Here is a 14,487-nt window from a genome sequence, read left to right on the forward strand (position 1 = left end):
AAACATGCAATATTTCATCAGGTACCAATTAGCAACTCATTCAGCACCTGTTAATGCTATATAGTAATTATTGAACAATAAAAGAACTAGAAAGACAAAATGACTATTCTAAATGAATGACTCCTCCATGAAGACTCGCCAAGGGGTGGCATGGTGGCTCACAGCTCCAGGGACCCGGGTTCAAATCCAGCCTCGGGTGACTGTCATTGTGGTGTTCGCACTTTCTCCCCATGTCTGCATGGGTTTCCTTCGGGTGCTCTGGTTTCCTCCCACAGTCCAAAGATTTGCACGCTAGGTGGATTGGCCACGCTAAGTTGCCCCTTAGTGTCCAAAGGTTAGGTGGGGTTACTGGGTTATGGGGATAGGGTGGAGGTGTGGGCTCAAGTCGGGTCCTCTTTCAAGGGCTGGTGTAGACCCGATGGGCCGAATGGCCTTCTTCTGAAGTGTAAATTCTATGCTTCTAAAATATGCTTATTTGGTACACAGGGTAGTACCTCCGCCTACTTTTGGTGTCAATAAAGGATTCAGGGAAAGCCATTTTAGCCCATGACTTGGAACATGGTGTCAGGAGTGTGCAGTTGAATTTGCTTTGATGCTTATGACTGTAAGAGAGCCAGTTGCTGTAAGAAACATCAAAAAATAATTAAAACATCAGTCTGTAACTTTGTATAGGATATTGGCTGCTAGATGAGTCAGTATGGTTTTGAATATTCCAGTACCAGCTCTATGGAGAGCTGACAATGAATTAGAAATTCTTCCAGTCTCAAAGACTAAACTATGAAATTGGCATAGAATTAAACAATAAATCTAAACAAATAAGAGTAGATGTTCTGCTATCAGTGCTGGGGAAAGAATGGCTACACACTTAACTGAGGGGCAGAAAAGTCAGTCTTGTGAAAATTTTGAGACCTTGAAGACCCAGTTTGAACCCTCTACTAATGTTACGAATGAACGCCACATATGTTCAATACCAGAGTTCAGAAAGAAGGGAAGAATATTGATCAGTATGTGACTGAAAGCCATTTTGCTGAATCTTATGAGTATGAGCAAATTAATGGTGATCTGATCAGAGATAGGAACAGGAGATCGCACCATGAGAGCAGGTCTGATGAGAGAGGAGACACTTACTCTTAAGAAAGCTATTGGCTTGAGCAGAAGTTCTGAAGTTGTCAATAATCAGGTGAAATGTATTAACTGGAGAACTGACGAGGCTTTTTCACTCTGCTGAGAAGCTGTTCAGATCTTCCAAGCTCAAAATAATGGCGAGAAGGAAGAATTATTTGCAGAAGGATCATGGCTGGAGTATGGAAGTAAATATTGCAGAGGACACCATACCAAAGAAAAGGAAGTATGTCCACCACAGGGAAACAGTTCCCTAACTGGAAGAAGTGGGAGATGGCGGGCAGCACGGTGGTGCAGTGGTTAGTACCGCTACCTCACGGCGCCTAGATCCCAGGTTCGATCCTGGCTCCGGGTCACTGTCTATGTGGAGTTTGCACAATCTCTCCGTGTTTGGTGGGCTTCGCCCCCACAACCCAAAGATGTGCAGGGTAGGTGGATTGGCCACACTAAAATTGCCCCTTAATTGGAAAAAATGAATTGGGTACTCTAAATGTATTTTTTTTTTTAAAGTGTGAGATGATTTGGTGTGTGTATGTGTGTGAGATAATGATTGTGTGAGATGAGTCTGTGTGTGAGATGAGTGAGTGTTTGAGAGGACTGGATGTGTGTGTCTGTAATGAGCGAGTGTGTGAGCAATGAGTGGGGGTGCATGAGAGATGAGTGGGTGTGAGGTGAGTGTGTGTATGTGGGAGATGAGTGGGTGTAGGTTTGTGTGTGAGGTGAATACGTGTGTGATTTGAGTGTGTGTGTGAGTAATGAGTGAGTGTGAGATGAGTGCGTGTATGTGGGAGATGAGTGGGTGTAGGTTTGTGTATGAGATGAATACGTGTGTGATTTGAGTGTGGGTGTGAGATGAGTGTGTGTGTGAGATGAGTGTGTGTATGTGCAATGAGTGGGTGTGAGATGAGTGAATGAGATGAGTGTGTGTGTGTGAGATGAGTTGGTGTGTGTGAGAGATGAGTGGGTGTGAAATAAGTGTGTGTGAGTGTGTGTATGTGTGAGATGTATGGGTGTATGTATGAGAAAAAGGTGCGTGTGTGTCCAATATGAGAATCCAGCATCCCAGCAGCACTTGATGGGCTGAATGGCCTCCTTCTGCACTGAAGAGACTCTATGATTCTAACCAAACCGTGGAAGCACAGTAAGTCACGATCAAAGATATGGAGGTGCAGCGATTGGATTGCATCACTGGAATCAGAGCTGTCTTCGGTGATCGAAGCAAATAAATTGTTGTGTGCCACGTCAAATGAGCTAGAAAATAGGATGAAGAGGCAAAATATTTGGATTGTGGGGCTTCCAGAAGGGATGGAAGGCCCAATGCCCACAGAGTACTCCCCAGGCATGTTCGTTAAGATAGTAAGTGAGGGTGGATTCACATCCCCACCTGACCTGGACCGATCCCATCATGCACTCCAATTGAGGCCTCGTCCTGAAGATTCACCACATGCAGTGATAGTGAGGTTCCACAGCTTTAAGGAAAAGGTAAGCGTTTTGAGATGGACGAAGCAAAACCGTAACTTTAAGTGGGAAGGCCACTCTGTCAGGTTCTATCAGGACATGGGTGTGGAGCTGACGAAGAAGAGGGCTGCTATCAATGGAGTCAAGGCTGCCATGTTTGGTTTGGCCAACCCAACTCTGCTCAAAGTAACTTTGGAGGGAAAGGACACACTGGAAGAGACCGACTCTTTCATTGAAAAAACAAGTTGGGTGTGGTGTAATTGAGTTTTAAGTTCTTTCCACGGGCAAATTGAATTGTTACATTATTGGGTGTTCATGATTTTTCTTGTTCTTGTTGAATTTGAGTTCTTATTGTTATTATTTAGATTTGGTGTTTTTCACTGTATGGGGTTCTGCTTGTTATGATGATATATAGCTTCCTTTCAGAGTGCAAATCACATGGGTATTTTGTATTTTGTTGCTTATAACTATTTTTTTATATCTCCAGTCAGGAACTTCTCTGCTAATTTAGGAGTTAGCTAACGAAAGCGGTTTTGAAGGGTTTGCTGCAGCTCATTATAGTACTTTTTAGAAATGAGCTTGGAGTTCTTGTTTTCAAATTTACTTTAGAATTTGCTTTTGCCTCACTTCTACTTGAATTTGTACTTGGGTATGGTGATATTCAAAGGTGATGGCATTGGGGGGAGGGGTGGGGATATGTTGCTGATGGTGACTGTAGATTTTTCTTTGTCCTGTCTTTTGGCTTGGTTGGGTGGCCATCTTGGGTGGATCTGTTTGCTGTATCGTTTAAGTGTCCCTTGGGTAATCTCTTGTGGTGGGAATGGCTGACTCCAGATTGAGGGGGGTGGCAGACCTTCAATTCTCTTGATCACCTGGAATGTTAGGGGTTTCAATGGACGAGTGAAAAGATCGAGGGCATTTGTTCACCTTAAGAGTTCAAGATTTGGTGTTTTCGCAAGAGACCTATTTGCGGGTCAGAGACCAGACTTGGCTGTGCAAGTGGTGAGTAGGGAATTCTTTAATTCTGGTTTCGATGGTAGGGCCAGGGGTGCGACAATTTTAATTAATAAGAGGGTTCGGTTGTCTGCCTCTAAGATGTTGGCCAACGGTAGATTGGTTACTGTCTGTCCCTCTCTGGTGAGCATCCCGGTTTGATGGTTAACAATTATGCCCCGAACTGGGATGATACAAACTTTATTAATATGCAGTTGGCCTCCCTCCCCAACTTAGAGTCGCAACAGCGTATTTTGGGTGGGTACCTGAACTCTGCCGTGTATCTTAGATTGGATCGCAGCAGGCTCTTTCTCCATTGGAGATTGTAGGTGTCGCAGGCAAGGCTAGCATTTGTTGCCATCCCTAATTGCCCTTGTACTGTGTGGCATTTTAAGAGTCAACCACATTTCTGTGGACCTGGAGTCACATGTAGGCCGGAACAGGTAAGGGCAGCAGATTCCTTCCCTGAAGGACATTAGTGAACCAGATGGGTTTTTACGACAATTGACACTGTTCATCATTAGGCTTTTAATTCCAGGTATTTTATTACATTCAAATTTCACCATCTGCCATGGTGGGATTTGAACCAGGGTTCCCAGATCATTATCCTAGGTCTCTGGGTCACTACTCCAGTGACAATACAACTACGCCACCACCTCCCCACAGGCCCTTAGGTGCCTGGGCTCCTTTTGTTAACACCATGTCGGAGATACTCTGTGTAGATTTGGATCCATATCCGCTGGTTGGCATATTTTCGGTGTCGGATTTGCCGGTGCTTCAGTCTAGCGTGAATACGGATGCCTTTGCCTCGTTGATCGACCGGGGGTGAATTCTGCGAATTTTGCTGGGATAGAGGTGTCCTGCACCGCCCCCTGCCCCTAGCTGGGTGATTTCATGTCATTTCTACTGTCGATGGGACTAGAGGATTCTGCCCATGTGAATGGCTGGAACGTTCCTGCCTACGTATGTAATGCATGTGCCGAGACAGACAAAAGCAAAATGGACCAATAATAATAATCTTTATTCATGTCACAAGTCGGCTTACTGCAATGATGTTACTGTGAAAAGCCCCTAGTCGCCACATTCCGGTGCCTGTTCGGGTACATTGAGGAAGAATTCAGAATGTCCAATTCAACTAACAAGTACATCTTTCGGGAGTAAACCAGAGCACCTGGAGGAAACGACTAGAATGAACAGTATTCTGTTTGTAGTTGATGATTTTCTTTAACTGCGTAAGTGGGTAACTTGCGATTGCAAATGATAGTACATGCAATATATATTTTTGTTTTTATGAAAAGAGGGAAATTTGGAGGAAACCCTTTGAGCATTTTTGCATGTTGTGTTCTGTAACTTGCCATAGCCATGTGACCTCTGAGTCACATAACCTGTGATGTAATTTATTTGTGAGTAAAGGGTTTGGGAAAGCGGTTTTAGCTATCACATGGAACAGAGATCAGGAGCAATTTCTTCTTTCAAGAGAGAAAATTTCAGTCTTTGGAATTCTCTTCGACAGAAATAAGTGGCATTTGGGTCAATGAATAGTCAAAATTCAGTCAGATAGACTTTTGGTCGACAAGGGAGTTAAGGATTATGGGTACAGATAGGAAAGTGTGATACCAATCAATCCAGTCGAAACGGTAGTTAACAAGAACTGTGGTTTTAATCAGCTAGAATGTGCCCACCAGAAGCTTCTCCCACACTGAGAGGCTGTCCCGGATCGATGGGTTATATACCTTCTCAGAGGGGCGGAGCCACAGGCGGAGCCAACAACAACATCAACACAACAACAGTAACAGTGAGTAAACACAATAATATATACAACAGGCGTATGTGGCTCACCACAGTGTGATTTTAATCGAGTGGCAGAGCAGATTCAATGTCCTACTTCTGCTCCTATTTCTTATGATCTAGAATAGAGGTTTTCTACCATCAGATTGCGTACACTGCAGAGATAAGCTGTTGAAATAGGCGGCAGTTAGTGGATCATGATGTGAAGAGATTCTGCCTATAATTACAGGCCCAATCTTATACTTGCTAGAGTTCTTGGCATGCATAGCGAGGCAAGATTTTGTTTTCTGGCATGTATCGTTTTAGCAATGTTTTAAAATTATTATTTTGCTTCTGACCCATCAAGCATGCTGTTTACTGTTGCGAAACACAGGTCTCAAATAAATAGTTCAAAAACATCGGACATGTAGCCTCTTAAATTAGGTACAGCATGTTCTGTTCCCTGATAATTACATTTTCAAATCAAAAGCAGAGCTGACTCTAAGCGAAGATGTAGGGAATTCATTATTAGCTGAACATCACACAGCATAGACTTATGCATATCAACTAACTTCTTCATTGCAAATGCATACTTCTGTCTTGTCATGGTAAAATATTGGTTTCTATAAGCATCTCACAAACAAAACTGGATACTTACATGTGGTTGGTAGTTACCTCCCGAACCTCATTGTATAAAACAGCAGAGTTCATATGGGACGCCTACTTTGTTCTGTATTTTATTTCAGAGAATCTACAGTGCAGAAGGAGGCCATTCGGTATATCAAGTCTGCAACGACCCTTGGTAAGAGTACCCTACTTAAGCCCACGCCGCTACCCTATCCCCGTAACCCAGTAACCCCACCTAACCTTTTGGACACTAAGGGCAATTTAGCATGGCCAATCCACCTAACCTACACCATGGGCGTGACCATGGGCCAGGCTGGCTGCGGGAGGAGGTAGGGGCTGCCAGGGCTGGGGTGGCGAGTGATGGGGGAATAGGGTGACCCCCAGGGGACTGGGGCGGTGGCCAGACATGAGACGGCGATTGCCGCGGCCTGCAAGGCACCCACCTTGCTGCGATCCCCAATGACCACCCAGCTTGGCCTTGGTTCTGCAGAGTGACACAGGCCATATGAGTGCCCCCAACCTCACAACCCACCCTCTGCCATACCCCCGCCACCTGGCCACCTCCCGCCGGCGGGGCATCATGCAGCCCACCCAAGATCGACGCCCAATGTAGCCCCTACGGGGGCAGTGGATGAGTGCCGTGGAGCATACCCCTGGCAGCAGGGGCAGGCGCCAGGGCCAGAGGCCCCCTCGGTGCCAGGCACCGATTGAGTTAGGGATGCGGAGAGGACAGGGGGTGGGTGGGGGGAACAGGCGGGGGAAGAGTCTACAGTACTAACCGGGACACCATGCAGGCTGTTGGATCTGGTTGGGCATGGGGGTATAAACAATGCTGACATGTCAGCCTTTCACCCCCTGCAGACAATAGATATTTGAATACAACCAGCAATGGTCGCCTTCCTGCTAGTCGCCGCAGCCCTGGGGGATGCCATGTGGCTGTACGAGAGGGAGTTATTCGAGGAGGAGAAAGCTGCTGCAGCAGAGTATGCAGCAGCGGAACAGGAGGCAGCCCCCGAGGACGGAGAGCCAGCCGCCTAACAGGCCGAAGAGGAGGAGGTGCAAAGGAGGCGCCACTGCTTAACCACTTCCTTACCTTGCAGGTCAGCTGTTCGGGAGAGAGAGAGAGCCGGGACCTTGGAAACAGCGTGGGAGTTTCAAAAAGCGCGGGAGCTGTGAGGCAGAGGGGACAGTTTAAAAGGTCGCGCCATGGGTGAGGTAAGTACTGCTTAACCACTTCCTTACCTTGCAGGTCAGCTGTTCGGGAGAGAGAGAGAGCCGGGACCTTGGAAACAGCGCGGGAGTTTCAAAAAGCGCGGGAGCTGTGAGGCAGAGGGTCAGTTTAAAAGGTTGCGCCGTGGGTGAGGTAAGTACTGCTTAACAACTTCCTTACCTTGCAGGTCAGCTGTTCGTTTCGGGAGATCAGTCTCGGGAGCAGGCCTATTGGCTGACTGTAAATCAGGAAGGATACAAAGGGTGTGGCTGAAGTGCCTATAGAAACAGAGTGCTGGAGGCAAACAGAGTGTATCTGAGTTTGGGTAAGGCTGAGTTTGGGTAAGAGGGGAGTGATAAAAAAAAAATCAAATTAATTAAGTAAATTAATTAACTAGTTAAGGGAATTTGGTGCTCATCTTAAGGAGGTGCAGAGAAGCAGACCTGTGAGGGAGTCTCGGGAGCAATTACATCACAGCCAGCAGGTAAGTGATTGGCTCGTAACTGGTAAGTGATTTCTCTCTCTTTGACTTTCTCTTAGCTGTGTAGTGTAGTTCAAATTTAACTTCAGGTTTAAGTCATGGCAGGAGAGCTCAGACCCGTGTCATGCTCCTCTTGTGAGATGTGGCAAGTCAGTGACCCTTCTGGTGTCCCTGGCTCATTCATCTGCAAGAAGTGTGTCCAACTGCAGCTCCTGTTAGACCGCTTGACGGCTCTGGAGCTGCGGATGGACTCACTTTGGAGCATCCGCGATGCTGAGGAAGTTGTGGATAGCACATTCAGTGAGTTGGTCACACCGCAGATTAAAATTACTGAGGCAGATAGGGAAAGGTTGACCAACAGACAGAGGAAGAGTAGGAAGGCAGTGCAGGGATCTCCTGCGGTCATCTCCCTCCAAAACAGATTTACCGTTTTGGAAACTGTTGGGGGAGACGGCTCACCAGGGGAAGGTGGCAGCAGCCAGGTTCATGGCACCGTGGCTGGCTCTGCTGCACAGAAGGGCGGGAAAAAGAGTGGCAGAGCTATAGTGATAGGGGATTCAATTGTAAGGGGAATAGACAGGCGTTTCTGCGGACGCAAACGAGAATCCAGGTTGGTATGTTGCCTCCCTGGTGCAAGGGTCAAGGATGTCTCGGAGCGGCTGCAGGGCATTCTGGAGGGGGAGGGTGAACAGCCAGCTGTCGTGGTGCATATAGGCACCAACGATATAGGTAAAAAACGGGATGAGGTACTACAAGCTGAATTTAGGGAGTTAGGAGTTAAACTAAAAAGTAGGACCTCAAAGGTAGTAATCTCAGGATTGCTACCACTGCCACGTGATAGTCAGAGTAGGAATGACAGGATAGCTAGGATGAATACGTGGCTTGAGAGATGGTGCAAGAGGGAGGGTTTCAAATTCCTGGGACATTGGGACCGGTTCTGGGGAGGTGGGACCTGTACAAATCGGACGGTCTGCATCTGGGTGGGACCGGAACCAATGTTCTCGGGGGGGTGTTTGCTAGTGCAGTTGGGGAGGGTTTAAACTAATGTGCCAGGGGGATGGGAACCGATGTAGGAAGTCAGTGGGGACAGAAACAAAAGGCAGGAAGGGAGTGTGTAAAGCATCATCAGAGAAAGCAGGGCAGAGAGCAAGGAAGGTCTACATTAAACTGCATTTATTTCAATGCAAGGGGCCTGACGGGCAAAGCGGATGAACTCAGGGCATGGACGGGCACATGGGACTGGGATATTATAGCTATGACTGAAACATGGCTAAGGGAGGGGCAGGACTGGCAGCTCAATGTTCCGGGGTACAGATGCTATAGAAAGGATAGAACAGGAGGTAAGAGAGGAGGGGGAGTGGCGCTTTTGATTAGGGAGAACATCACGGCAGTACTTAGAGGGGATATATCCGAGGGTTCGCCCACTGAGTCTATATGGGTGGAACTGAAAAATAAGAAGGGAGAGATCACCTTGGTAGGACTGTACTACAGGCCCCCAAATAGTCAGCGGGAAATTGAGGAGCAAATATGTAAGGAGATTACAGATAGCTGCAAGAATAATAGGGTGGTAGTAGTAGGGGACTTTAACTTTCCCAACATTGACTGGGACAGCCATAGCATTAGGGGCTTGGATGGAGGGAAATTTGTTGAGTGTATTCAGGAGGAATTTCTCATTCAGTATGTGGATGGACCGACTAGAGAGGGGGCAAAACTTGACCTCGTCTTGGGAAATAAGGAAGGGCAAGTGACAGAAGTGCTAGTGAGGGATCACTTTGGGACAAGTGACCATAACTCCATTAGTTTCAAGATAGCTATGGAGAATGATAGGTCTGGCCCAAGAGTTAAAATTCTTAATTGGGGCAAGGCCAATTTTGATGGTATCAGACAGGAACTTGCAGAGGTAGATGGGGGAGACTGTTAGCAGGCAAAGGGACGGCTGGTAAATGGGAGGCTTTTAAAAATGTGTTAACCAGGGTGCAGGGTAAGCACATTCCCTTTAGAGTGAAGGGCAAGGCTGATAGAAGTAGGGAACCCTGGATGACTCGAGATATTGAGACTCTGGTCAAAAAGAAGAAGGAGGCATATGACGTACATAAGCAACTGGGATCAAGTGGATCCCTTGAAGAGTATAGAGATTGTCGAAATAGAGTTAAGAGGGAAATCAGGAGGGCAAAAAGGGGACATGAAATTGCTTTGGCAAATAATGCAAGGGAAAATCCAAAGAGATTCTACAGATACATAAAGGGGAAAAGAGTAACTAGGGACAGAGTCGGGCCTCTTAAGGATCAACAAGGACATCTATGTGCAGAGCCACAAGAGTTGGGTGAGATCCTGAATGAATATTTCTCATCGGTATTCACGGTGGAGAAAGGCATGGATGTTAGGAAACCAAGGGAAATAAATAATGATGTCTTGAGAAGTGTGCATATTACAGAGGAGGAGGTGCTGGAAGTCTTAAAGCGCATCAAGGTAGATAAATCCCCGGGACCTGATGAAATGTATCCCAGGATGTTGTGGGAGGCTAGGGAGGAAATTGCGGGTCTCCTAACAGAGATATTTGAATCATCGGCAGCCACAGGTGAGGTGCCTGAAGATTGGAGAGTGGCGAATGTTGTGCCCTTGTTTAAGAATGGCAGCAGGGAAAAGCCTGGGAACTACAGACCGGTGAGCCTAACGTCTGTAGTAGGTAAGTTGCTAGAAGGTATTCTGAGAGACAGGATCTACAAGCATTTAGAGAGGCAAGGACTGATTCGGGGCAGTCAGCATGGCTTTGTGCGTGGAAAATCATGTCTCACAAATTTGATTGAGTTTTTTGAGGGGGTGACCAAGAAGGTAGATGAGGGCAGTGCAGTAGACGTTGTCTACATGGACTTTAGCAAAGCCTTTGACAAGGTACCGCATGGTAGGTTGTTGCAGAAGGTTAAAGCTCACGGGATCCAGGGTCAAGTTGCCAATTGGATTCAAAATTGGCTGGACGACAGAAGGCAGAGGGTGGTTGTAGAGGGTTGTTTTTCAAACTGGAGGCCTGTGACCAGTGGTGTGCCTCAGGGATCGGTGCTGGGTCCACTGTTATTTGTGATTTATATTAATGATTTGGATGAGAATTTAGGAGGCATGGTTAGTAAGTTTGCAGATGACACCAAGATTGGTGGCACAGTGGATAGTGAAGAAGGTTATCTAGGATTGCAACGGGATCTTGATCAATTAGGCCAGTGGGCCGACGAATGGCAGATGGAGTTTAATTTAGATAAATGTGAGGTGATGCATTTTGGCAGATCGAATCAGGCCAGGACCTACTCAGTTAATGGTATGGCGTTGGGGAGAGTTATAGAACAAAAAGATCTAGGAGTACAGGTTCATAGCTCCTTGAAGGTGGAGTCGCAGGTGGACAAGGTGGTGAAGAAGGCATTCGGCATGCTTGGTTTCATTGGTCAGAACATTGAATACAGGAGTTGGGACGTCTTGTTGAAGTTGTACATGACATTGGTATGGCCACACTTGGAATACTGTGTGCAGTTCTAGTCACCCTATTATAGAAAGGATATTATTAAACTGGAAAGAGTGCAGAAAAGATTTACTAGGATGTTGCCGGGACTTGATGGTTTGAGTTATAAGGAGAGGCTGGATAGACTGGGACTTTTTTCCCTGGAGCGTAGGAGGCTTAGGGGTGATCTTATAGAGGTCTATAAAATAATGAGGAGCATAGATAAGGTAGATAGTCAACATCTTTTCCCAAAGGTAGGGGAGTCTAAAACTAGAGGGCATAGGTTTAAGGTGAGAGGGGAGAGATTCAGAAGGGCCCAGAGGGGCAATTTCTTCACTCAGAGGGTAGTGAGTGTCTGGAATGGGCTGCCAGAGGTAGTAGTAGAGGCGGGTACAATTGTGTCTTTTAAAAAGCATTTAGATAGTTACATGGGTAAGATGGGTATAGAGGGTTATGGGCCAAGTGCGGGCAACTGGGACTAGCTTAATGGTATAAAGTGGGCGGCATGGACTGGTTGGGCCGAAGGGCCTGTTTCCATGCTGTAAACTTCTATGATTCTATGAGGCCTCGTGTGTAGTGCCAGCACCTGCCATTCGAGGACCTGCTGGACCAGGCCTGCCGTGAAGACTCCGGCTGAGCAGGGAGACAGAGCAACATATCTGCCAGATCATGGCACACCTGGCTCCGCGGGGAATTGGGGAGGACACCAGCTCCCGGTCAATGTCAAGGTGACGGTCGCCCTGCACCTATAAACCACGGGGTCCTTCTATTCCTTGAGTGGTGACCTGTCCGGGATCTCACAGAGCTCAGTACACAGGTGTGTCCGCGCCATCACGGAGGCCCGATATGTCCGGTCAGCACAATACATCCATTTCAATGTGGACCAGGATGCCTGGGCAGTGGGGTTTGCCGCCATCACCGAGAAGCCCCAGTCCAGGGGGTGATCGACAGGATGCACGTTGCCCTAGGAGCACGAGCGGTGCAGCCTACCGCGGCTGCCCTTTGAGGGCAGCCACGGTAGCATTGTGGATAGCACAATTGCTTCACAGCTCCAGGGTCCCAGGTTCGATTCCGGCTTGGGTCACCGCCTGTGCGGAGTCTGCACATCCTCCCCGCGTGTGTGTGGGTTTCCTCCGGGTGCTCCGGTTTCCTCCCACAGTCCAAAGATGTGCAGGTTAGGTGGATTGGCCATGATAAATTGCCCTTAGTGTCAAAATTGCCCTTGGTGTTGGGTGGGGTTAGGGTGGAGGTGTTGACCTTGGTGGGGTGCTCTTTCCAAGAGCCGGTGCAGACTCGATGGGCCGAATGGCCTCCTTCTGCACTGTAAATTCTATGATATATGTAGATGACAGGCTGCCCTTTACAAATGGAAAGGGGTTCCACTCAATGAACGTGCAGCTGATATGTGACCATCAGCTGCGCATTGTGCACGTCTGCGCCCGATACCCTGGCAGAGTGCACGATGGCTTCATCCTGGAAAGTCGACAATTCCTGGCATCTTCGAGACGCCCTCCCCCCCGGCTGAGGTTTAGCTCCTGGGCGACAGGGGCTATCTGCTGTGGTCGTGGTTGATGACACCCAACCGATGGCCACAGACAGATGCAGAGACTCACTACAACCATGCCCATGCAGCGACCAGGGGCGTGATCGAGCGGTGCTTTGGCCTTCTGAAGATGCAGTTCAGGTGCCTGGACTGTTTTGAAGGGGCCATCCAGTATGATGCTGGGTGGGTCGCCCGCATCGTGGCGGCCTGCTGCTTCCTCCACACCATCGCACAGCAGAGGAGCGACGTGCTAGAGGAGGAGGATGCGGGGAGGATGAGGATGGGCAGGACATGGAGCCTGGGCAGGCACGGGAGGCCGCATAACATGTGCACCAGGGCCAACGCACATGGGATGCTCTGATCACCTCCAAGTTCACCGATGGGGAGGAGGTGGGGACTATCCAGGGGAATGGACATTCCATCACACGGTGCCATCGCATTCCTTGGGTGGCGGTGGTGGAGACGGTCGTGGGTGGGGAACCCTGCCCACTCATAACGTCCGCCCATTCACCCCCACCACCACCACCATTCCCATCATCCCCTCCACCACAGCGCGCCCTCACTGGCCAGCTCAGACCAGCCCACCCCGACATAGATCTGACCAAACACCGAGGCAAAAACAACAAAGAACAAAGAAAAGTACAGCACGTGAACAGGCCCTTCGGCCCTCCAAGCCCGTGCCGGCCATGCTGCCTGACTAAACTATAATCTTCTACACTTCCTGGGTCCGTATCCCTCTATTCCCATCCTATTCATGTATTTGTCAAGATGCCCCTTAAATGTCACTATCGTCCCTGCTTCCACCACCTCCTCCGGTAGCGAGTTCCAGGCACCCACTACCCTCTGAAAAAAAAACCTTGCCTCGTACATCTCCTCTAAACCTTGCCCCTCGCATCTTAAACCTTTGCCCCCTAGTAATTGACCCCTCTACCCTGGGGAAAAGCCTCTGACTATCCACTCTGTCTATGCCCCTCATAATTTTGTAGACCTCTATCAGGTCGCCCCTCAACCTCCGTTGTTCCAGTGAGAACAAACCGAGTTTATTCAACCGCTCCTCATAGCTAATGCCCTTCATACCAGGCAACATTCTGGTAAATCTCTTCTGCACCCTCTCTAAAGCCTCCACATCCTTCTGGTAGTGTGGCGACCAGAATTGAACACTATACTCCAAGTGTGGCCTAACTAAGGTGCTATACAGCTACAACATGATTTGCCAATTCTTATACTCAATGCCCCGGCCAATGAAGGCAAGCATGCCGTATGCCTTCTTGACTACCTTCTCCACCTGTGTTGCCCCGTTCAGTGACCTGTGGACCTGTACACCTAGATCTCTCTGACTGTCAATACTCTTGAGGGTTCTACCAATCACTGTATATTCCCTACCTGCATTAGACCTTCCAAAATGCATTACCTCACATTTGTCCGGATTAAACTCCATCTGCCATCTCTCCGCCCAAGTCTCCAAACAATCTAAATCCTGCTGTATCGTCTGACAGTCCTCATCGCTATCCGCAATTCCACCAACCTTTGTGTCGTCTGCAAACTTACTAATCAGACCAGTTACATTTTCCTCCAAATGATTTATATATACGACAAACAGCAAAGGTCCCAGCACTGATCCCTGCGGCAACCACTAGTCACAGCCCTCCAATTAGAAAAGCATCCTTCCATTGCTACCCTCTGCCTTCTATGGCCTAGCCAGTTCTGTATCCACCTTGCCAGTTCACCCCTGATCCCGTGTGACTTCACCTTTTGTACTAGTTGACCATGAGGGACCTTGTCAAAGGCCTTACTGAAGTCCA

At 48.1% G+C, this 14,487-nt stretch overlaps 1 long non-coding RNA gene across 1 annotated transcript; it reads left to right on the plus strand.

Moving 5' to 3' along the window:
• The first annotated feature begins 5,280 nt into the window (after positions 1-5,280).
• On the plus strand, positions 5,281-7,176 carry LOC140391395 (uncharacterized). Its single transcript, XR_011935039.1, has 3 exons — positions 5,281-5,368; positions 6,087-6,142; positions 7,068-7,176. It is a non-coding gene; the product is annotated as an uncharacterized lncRNA (long non-coding RNA).
• The last annotated feature ends 7,311 nt before the right edge of the window (positions 7,177-14,487 follow it).

Source organism: Scyliorhinus torazame, chromosome 15 (genome assembly GCF_047496885.1).
Source record: "Scyliorhinus torazame isolate Kashiwa2021f chromosome 15, sScyTor2.1, whole genome shotgun sequence".
NCBI lineage: Eukaryota > Metazoa > Chordata > Chondrichthyes > Carcharhiniformes > Scyliorhinidae > Scyliorhinus > Scyliorhinus torazame.